The 8,370-nt window shown below is 34.7% G+C and overlaps 1 long non-coding RNA gene and 4 other non-coding genes across 5 annotated transcripts; all 5 read left to right on the top strand.

Moving 5' to 3' along the window:
* The first annotated feature begins 564 nt into the window (after window positions 1–564).
* Window positions 565–656, top strand: LOC118487067. Its single transcript, XR_004880233.1, has one exon. It is a non-coding gene; the product is annotated as a small nucleolar RNA snoR1 (small nucleolar RNA).
* Window positions 657–721: 65 nt separating this feature from the next.
* LOC118487078 lies at window positions 722–848 on the top strand. Its single transcript, XR_004880244.1, has one exon. It is a non-coding gene; the product is annotated as a small nucleolar RNA snoR77 (small nucleolar RNA).
* Window positions 849–971: 123 nt separating this feature from the next.
* LOC118487066 lies at window positions 972–1,063 on the top strand. Its single transcript, XR_004880232.1, has one exon. It is a non-coding gene; the product is annotated as a small nucleolar RNA snoR1 (small nucleolar RNA).
* Window positions 1,064–1,173: 110 nt separating this feature from the next.
* LOC118487079 lies at window positions 1,174–1,299 on the top strand. The gene has a single exon (XR_004880245.1). It is a non-coding gene; the product is annotated as a small nucleolar RNA snoR77 (small nucleolar RNA).
* Window positions 1,300–5,960: 4,661 nt separating this feature from the next.
* Window positions 5,961–7,247, top strand: LOC110906003. The gene is made up of 3 exons (XR_002573582.2): window positions 5,961–6,121; window positions 6,660–6,713; window positions 6,977–7,247. It is a non-coding gene; the product is annotated as an uncharacterized LOC110906003 (long non-coding RNA).
* Window positions 7,248–8,370: the final 1,123 nt, after the last annotated feature.

The following is an 8,370-nucleotide window of genomic DNA, read 5'->3' as shown; positions in this document are numbered from 1 at the left end:
ATAAGTACGTAAGAAAATTAAGTTTTTTTAAGTTAAGTAATTAACCGGTTATCTTTTTAACTGGTCCGGTTAATTAGTTTAACCGGATACTTTAGGTTAATAACCGTGTTTTTTTTTTTAATTTTTTGGTTAACCGGTCTGCCGGTTAAAAACCGGTTACTAACGGTTCTTATATTGAATATCAATAACTGGTTACTAACCTATGATTAAGAATAATCACTAACCGGTTATTCCTCAATCAATTATTAACCGGTTACAAGTTAATAATCGGTTATTTTGTGCACCTCTGCTTTGGACAAGAAGCCAAGTCATAGCATTTGTGATCGGTCTGTTAATGTGTTACCTATTTTTTTCAGGACCCAAAAGAAAGTAGTGAAATCTTATTGGGCCTTTGATTAAGCCCATCAGGAATTTATAAATATCCAACTTCTACGATGTTAAACATCACAACTGAATCTAAACCCTAGTGTCAAGGCAGCCGCATCAGTCATTTTTCCGCTAAACACTTGATTGCAGGTTTTGAAGCTGTTATTTCGAAATGTTTTTTTTTTTAATTGTGTGTTAGGCAAAGATGATTAAGTGCTTAATATTCTGACACCTCTTGTATGAGAATAGCGAAAGCTGTTCCTTGAGCACATAAAGCTACACTCTGAGCCTTCGTCATTTAATTTCTTTTTGTTGTATTTGACAAATGTTTTGTGAGTTTATCGATCAGAAATTCAGGCAACCACCTTTCGTAAATCGCTCGAATGGTAGGTGTTGTTCTGTTCGTAAATCAATTTCTTTTGCTCTTCAGATTTGTTGAGATTCATCGTCTATGAAGCTGGTCTAGTAAGCAAAAGTACATTTTCTTTCATGTTTTTCATTAATTAAACATGTAATGTACAAAATAACAATAATTATTTCAGTTAAGAAATCAGATATATAACATTTTTGAAACAACTTTTGTTTTTTAATTTGTTTTTTGTTTTGGCGAAGATGATTGTTTGCTAATTATTCTGACACCTCTTGTATGAGAATGGCGAAAGCTATTCGTTGAGCAGATAAAGCAACACTCTGAGCCTTGATCTGGATCACTTTATTTTTTTTTTAAATTGAAAAAAGGCCTTAAAAATTATTGATTTTTTGTTACCATTTGTGATAATTGACAAATGGGTTATTGAACGGAAATTCAGGCAACCACCTTTTGTAATCGCTCAAATGGTAGGTGTTGTTCTGTTCGCAAATAAATTTCTTTTGCTCTTCAGATTTGTTGAGATTTATGGTCAATGAAGCTGGTCTAGTAAGCAAATGTACATTGTTTTGTACTATATCAAAAGCCTATGTTTGTTTATACAATGAACCAACGATTATAAACTGAAACACATTGTCTAAACATATGGCCACTCTACCACACCTCCGCTGTCCTTCATACCAGTATGACTTGATGGTTAAATTACGTTAATAGCTTTAACATCAGTATACAATACTGCAATGAACAGATACTGTGAAATATAATTGTTTCCATCAATTCCTGCACACACTTCATAAAATTCTAATTCAAAATTTTAAATAGAACCATGTAAGCCCAACCATAGACCTTCCTACTTACTAACTGAGACTATATGGAGTGGGAGGGCATGAAAATCGGGCGTGAAGCGCCATATGGAGTGGTAGAAAAAGCACAGAGTGTTTTATGGCTTTAAAATGGCAGCTCATTCTCTCTAGGTTGTGTTTTATGGCTTTAAAACACTAGCTTGCGTCTATGAAAACTCTTGGGAGTTCCGTACCCGCAGTTCCATTCAAAGCAATCTCTCCTCTCTCGCGTAGGTCGTTTATCATATTTATTAGGCTATAGATTAGGGATGAGCGTACCGGTACCGAACCGGTACTGAACTGGTACCGAACCGGTACCGGTACCGAATTTACCCAACCGGGTACCTTTTCGGTACCGATTCGGTACCGACTTTTAACATTTTCGGTGCCGGTTCGGTACCGGTCCGGTACCATACCGGTTCGGTACCGGTATTTACCGGTTTTTACCCTCAAATACCGGTACTGTACCGGTACCGAACCGGTACCGGTACCGGTACCGAACTGGGTATATTCGGTATCGGTACCCACTTTTGAGGATTTTCGGTACTGATTCTTTTGGTACCGGACGGTACCGAGCTCATGCCTACTATAGATAATTAAGCCCCGCAAGTAATTTCCAAAAAAGGTTCGGTCTTAGAACGCTCTATGGTTTGTCCACCTAGCTATGTGTATGACAAGTTTTACCCACTCTAAGGTTTGCCTTGTTTGTTTTTGGGTAATGAGTTTTCATAATTACTAAAATAAATTTTAGAGTAAATTATAAGTTTTGTCTTTTATGTTTGTACCAAATTGTAAGCTGTGTTCTTTGCCTTTAAATTTGATTAGTTTTGTTTTTAATGTTTCAAAATCCTGCACGTTATGTCCTTTAGCCCTAACTCAGTCAGTTTTTATGTTAAATATGGTCATGTGCATATAAGGGTATTCTTGTCATTTTACTCTCTAGGGACTATTCAGTAAGTAACTCGAGACTAAATGTGCAAAAAGATGAAACCTCTCTCTTTGTATATCGTTCTTCAACTAGCCACTACCACAACCAACGACACCCACCTGCCACCAATCTCTAACATTGTCAACATCACCACAACCACCAATCTCCACCACCTTTAACCAGATCAGAACAATGAGACTCCTATAAACACCTCTCATCTTTTCCCCATCGTCGTTTCCCCCCTCCTAAACACGGTGGTTGCTGCAGTGGGAAGCCTCCACCATCAACACCCTCATGATTAGTTTGTATAATTTTAGGGTTTTTTTATAATCCTTTGCATTAGATTTGGTGGTCAACTGTTTAGATTTGGGGGTGGGTGGTTGGCAATGTCCAGATCTATGGTTAATTTTAATTTGCAGTAACCATAGGTATGTATGGTGGTTAGTTTTATGGGCCTTTGGTTTAGAGAGAGAAAGGGCAGTATTGGTGGTGGTGGTGGTTGTCGGAGAAGGTATGACACTGATGCTGGAGGTTGTTCACCGTAGCGCGGTGGCAGAGTCGCAGCTGGCGGTGATGGGTGGCATCGAAAAGTATGTGAATGCTAAGGGACATGCTGTGGTGAAGACATTCTAGGGTACAGATCAGCAGAACAATGATGGTACAGAGACACTACTTCATTTCATTGTGTATCTTGCTTAATAGTTTGTGGGTTTGGTTTGTAATTGTGTCATCTTTTTTATGTTTTTGTCATTTTTATGAGAAATTTGTGTGCTGAATATGAAAAGTTTCAAGAGTTTATGTCATTTTTGTAATGTTTAATTTTTTTATACATTTAGTCCCTTGATATAAGTTTTTTACTCAATAGTCCATGTAGAGTAAAATGACAAGAATACCCTCATAGCACATGACAATATTTAACAAAAAAATCTGACTAAGCTAAAGGGCTAAAGGACATAACAAGCAGGATTTTGAAACGTTAAGGACAAAACACGTCAAATTTAAAGGCAAAGGACACAACCTGCAATCTGGTACAAACATAAAGGACAAAACTTGTAATTTACTCTAAATTTTATTCATTGTCTTACTTCAAGTTTCATATAAACTTCGTAACTTTGAGTATCGACATCATATTTATTTTTGCTTCATATTGGACATATTTTACCTTGTTGCGAAGTTCTTATCTTAAGGTCCTACATATATATTATTATTTGTGTCAACATTCAGTAAAAACTAATTTCCACTGGTTTTTCCAACGTATAGAAATGATTATAAATTTGAGTAACACTTATAATCTCGACACGTCCTTACGAATAAATGTTCAAAGGAGAACCTCAGTTTATGTTAAATTACTTTGATTTGTGTCTACTAAGGTAACTGAATCAAACTATGTCTAAGCGGGCTTGATTCGTTTTAAACCATATATCTATTAAGCTTGCTTGTTTATTAACTTTTTAATTGTTTCACTTATATAGTAGGCAAAAGATTTAATACAAATAACTTTATTATACAAAACATACGAAGTGAAGGCTTTAGAGCGGTGACATTTTTGTAATTTCTTCAAACTGCAATTCATTCATGCTACGTTCTTTCTTACCAATCAAGTTTTGCAAATCGCTAAACGTGATTTGAACACTCCCTTGATTCTGATTTCCCTTGTTTCTTAGATCCGATCAATTGGAGTTCCTTAAAATTGTAAATTTGAATCGGGTGAATTGAAGCTTGATTTAGATTTCCCTTGTTTTTACTGTCAGTTTGTAGTTACATAATGATTTTGAACCGCCTTGATTTTGATACAAAAGAAATAGATAGAATAATTACTCTAGTGAAGTAATTATCCTGCTAGAATAATAAAGTAATTATTTTATTAGTAGAGTAAGTGTCAAAAGTAGAGTAATTATACATAGTGCATCAAACACTAGTCATTAAAATTTACTCTACAAGTGCATCATAATTACTCTACTAGTTCATCACTTTTACAAGATATCATCAAAATTACTCTACAAGTGCATCAAACAACCAGTCATTCAAAATTTACTCTACAAGTGCATCAAACAACATAAAATTCAAAATTACTCTATAAGTGCATCATAATTACTCTACTAGTTCATCATTAATACACTGCTACAAGATATCATTCAAAATTACTCTACAAGTGCATCAAACATAAAATTCAAAATCACTCTACAAGTGCATCATACTTACTCTACTATTTCATAAAAAAAAAAAACATAACAAACACAATTACTCTACAAGTAGTGGTGTGCATGGGTCGGTTTTGGCCTAAAACTATAACCATAACCGAGATGCCTGTTCATGGAAAACCATAACCGAGATGCCTGTTCATGGAAAACCATAACCGATCGGTTATGGCGGTTTTAGTTAATCGTTTATTATGGTTATAGTGGTCGGTTATGGGTCGGTTAACCATCAATTCTTATTACACATTTTTATAAAATTAATACATGTAATATATAATATAAATATCAACTATCACCAACTATTCAAACATTCAGTATAAAATAATCCATAAATTCAAACAAACATTGAACCAAAACAACAAATACTTAAAATTGATGATGAAAAGTCTAGAATTCGATAAAGAAAATAGGCTTGGTGGAAGTTTATTCCCAATCTTCATCTTCAATGAAAGAGTCTCCGATCCAGCCCTGTAATATTAATAGTTAGCCAATTAATAACTACTAACAGCTGGGTCAGTTCGGTTATGATGGGTTTTGAAACATGGAAAACCATAACCGACCCATGAGTTTCGGTTTTTATAAAAACATTAACCGACCCATCAGTTTTCCCTATGGTTCGGTTATTCGGTTATGGGTCGGTTAATTCGGTTTTATGCACACCCCTATCTACAAGTTCCTCAAACAACATATAATTTAAAATTACTTTATAAGTGCATCATAATTACTCTACTAGTTTATAAAAAAACATACAACACATAAGTAATTTACAAGTTCATTAAACAACATACAATTCAAAATTGCTCTGTAAGTGCATCATATACGTTACTAGTTCATCCAACAATTTGAAATTACCTTTGGTAGACATGATTTAGGTTTGAATCTTGTTTGATTTCGATGATTTTAGAACTTGAAAAAGATGTTTTTGGAATTGAACCCATTGATTTTGGAAATGAATCGGATTTTTGGAACTGAAAAATGATTTTAGAGCATAATCATCTGTGTAACGCCCCAAAATTTTATTATTATATGTTTTGATATAATCTTCATGTATGAAGTCTTAGGATTAAATGGTAACCTTAGACTTTTAATAATAGCATGTTATTTACCATGTTAGTAAAACTAACTAAGTAGTATAAACAAAGTTTACTATGAGAAAAAGAAATCTAATTAAAGGATGGGTAAATAGTTGATAAGTAGCTAAACATAAGGGGCTGAAGGTGAAAGTTAGTAAATGAGAATGTTATAACAAAAACTTGAGCCAGTTACTGGGGTATGTATGTGTGTGTCGAGATTGAGGGGAGGAAGAACAACACCCACCTCTTCACTATCAACTAGAAATTCAGCCAATTAAGGATGAATGAGAATCAAAATCTTGTGCATGTGATGAGATTCATAACCATCTAAGAATTCTCTACATAAGGTATGTTGAATTTTATGATTTAATGATCATGTATGAAATGGGTTTTAAGTAAAACTCGAAATTCATGTGAAATTAGTATGAACATGTGTTAGAAATCCCATATAGAGCTTGAATTATGCTTGAATTCGACCTAATTTGTAGTTAAAAGCGAAAACTCACTTAGAATTGGATGGTGGTGATATGTAACATGAAGTTGGGATGTAGATTAGCATAAATGATGTTACATGATGATGTTCTTAATAAGATGTCGCTATTTGAAATTGAATTAGGATGAAGGTTGTATGAGTTTTTGATTAAAATTGATGTTCTTGATGTTATTGGTATGAACTAGCTATGTTATGCATATAATACTAGTACATTATGCTTAACTAGTAGTACGCACACCAAGTGTTTGTTAAAATGCTTGAATAAGGAGAACAAATGATTTTACAAAGTTAAATGGTTAGAATTGAGAATTGTTGTGTTTTAATGTAAATAAGTTGATAATGGAATGAAAAAGAATGACATAAGCCTAAAGTATGCGATTCTTGGATTATAGGGGTCAAAGAAGAAAGTTCAAGTCGCTCCGGATCGCAAACGAACAACGACAAAGGTAAGTTCTCTTGCTTACGAAATGTTATTAGTATGCATTATTATAAATGATATCTTTTTACATGTTGAGACCGTATACTTGTAATGAGTTAGATAAGGACGAAGTATGATAAGAATATGGTTTGAATGAGTTGGAGCGATAATGTATCAAGTTGAGAAATTCATGTTTGGAAGAAGGTTTAAATGTTTTCTTGAAGTTTAACTAGTAATTTGATGTCGATTAAACTTATGAATTAAATTGTCTAATGGATTGGTTGTATGTAGGTAAAGCAACTTGTTAACGGCGCTACTTGGATCGAACACACTCATGATGCACGCTTCCGCAAGGATCCTAGTTATGGTTTAAACTTTTGTTAAGTGATGTCTTTTGTTAAAAACGGGTCTTTTGTAAGTAACTTAATCCAGTAGTTATTAGATGTTAAACTAGTAGTTAAAGACTACATTGTTGGTTCTGAAACGTTTGGGTTGAAAACTCCTTTTGTAAACAATATGTAGTTACCATGAAGATTAATGTAGAATTTTACTTATGAATTATTCGACCCATTTGCTATTTTGTCAAATGAAAGCTTGTTAGTTTCTTTTAAAAAGTTAGACCTTACAAGTTGGTATCAGAGCCTAGGTTTGAGAGATTCGAGCAAGTTATGGTGCTCGGACTCAAACCGAAAGCTCTTGTGAAACTGTGTTCGTTCCAAAGCGCCACGTAAGTAAGTGATTTAAGGTTTTGAGCTATGACTTTGATGAGAAACGAGAAGGGATTACGGTTAAACTACAATAATAATTTGATTGGGGTGTAAAGGAATGTTACGGGAGGTTTCGAGGATCCACGGAATCATTTCGGGTTGAAAGAAGGCCTGGAAATGAAAATTTTGAGCTGAACAGCGTCTGCTGATCAGAAGGACCGTCGGCGACGGCCCCTTGTGGCTTTGGCGACGGCACCCCTTCACCCGACGGCTTACTTTCCTGCCTACGGACAAAAGGCAGCGACACAACTATTTAGGGACCGTCGGCGACGCACACATGTGTCGTCGGTGACGGCACCTCCTTATCTGATTTTTCTGATTTGCTTGTTTGTTATGCGAGACTCTTTAATTCAGTTCTAGTATTCGTTTAAACGCTAAGAACACCCCAAATTGATTATGAAACTAAGAATTCAAGATAGCTAACATGTTTTAATGATGAATGTGGGAAAGAATGGGAAGTCTCGAACACGAATGAATGAAGTAATTAACGCATTTAGAATGTTGTAAAGGAAGATTGGATGGGTTTATGACTTATGAGAATGAATTACTAAGAACGAATGATGTATAGAAAGATAAGGAGAACGAATGTAATAATGTTTAACATGAGTATTTAAATTGTAGATGGCAAGTGGAGGAAACACGGATACCACGGAACGGATAACTCGAAACGAGTTAAACAAGATGATTTCGGATGAAGTAGTGAAGGCGTTTGATGCAAATGTTTCGAAGATAGCGCAAGAAGTGGAGAGCCAAGTGTTGAGTAGGGTGGAGACTGTGGTAACAAGTAAGGTAGATGTAATACCCCGAACCTTAATGTGCTGGTTATAAACGTGTGAAATATGTAATTTATATTTCATATATTGTTAAACGAGTAAGATGATGGTGTGAAAGATGAAATATCTTGACAAACCTTGGCTA

Source organism: Helianthus annuus, chromosome 14, assembly GCF_002127325.2.
Source record: "Helianthus annuus cultivar XRQ/B chromosome 14, HanXRQr2.0-SUNRISE, whole genome shotgun sequence".
NCBI classification, from domain to species: domain Eukaryota; kingdom Viridiplantae; phylum Streptophyta; class Magnoliopsida; order Asterales; family Asteraceae; genus Helianthus; species Helianthus annuus.
Note: the sequence above shows the minus strand (reverse complement) of the source record. Positions and strands in the feature narration are given on the sequence as shown.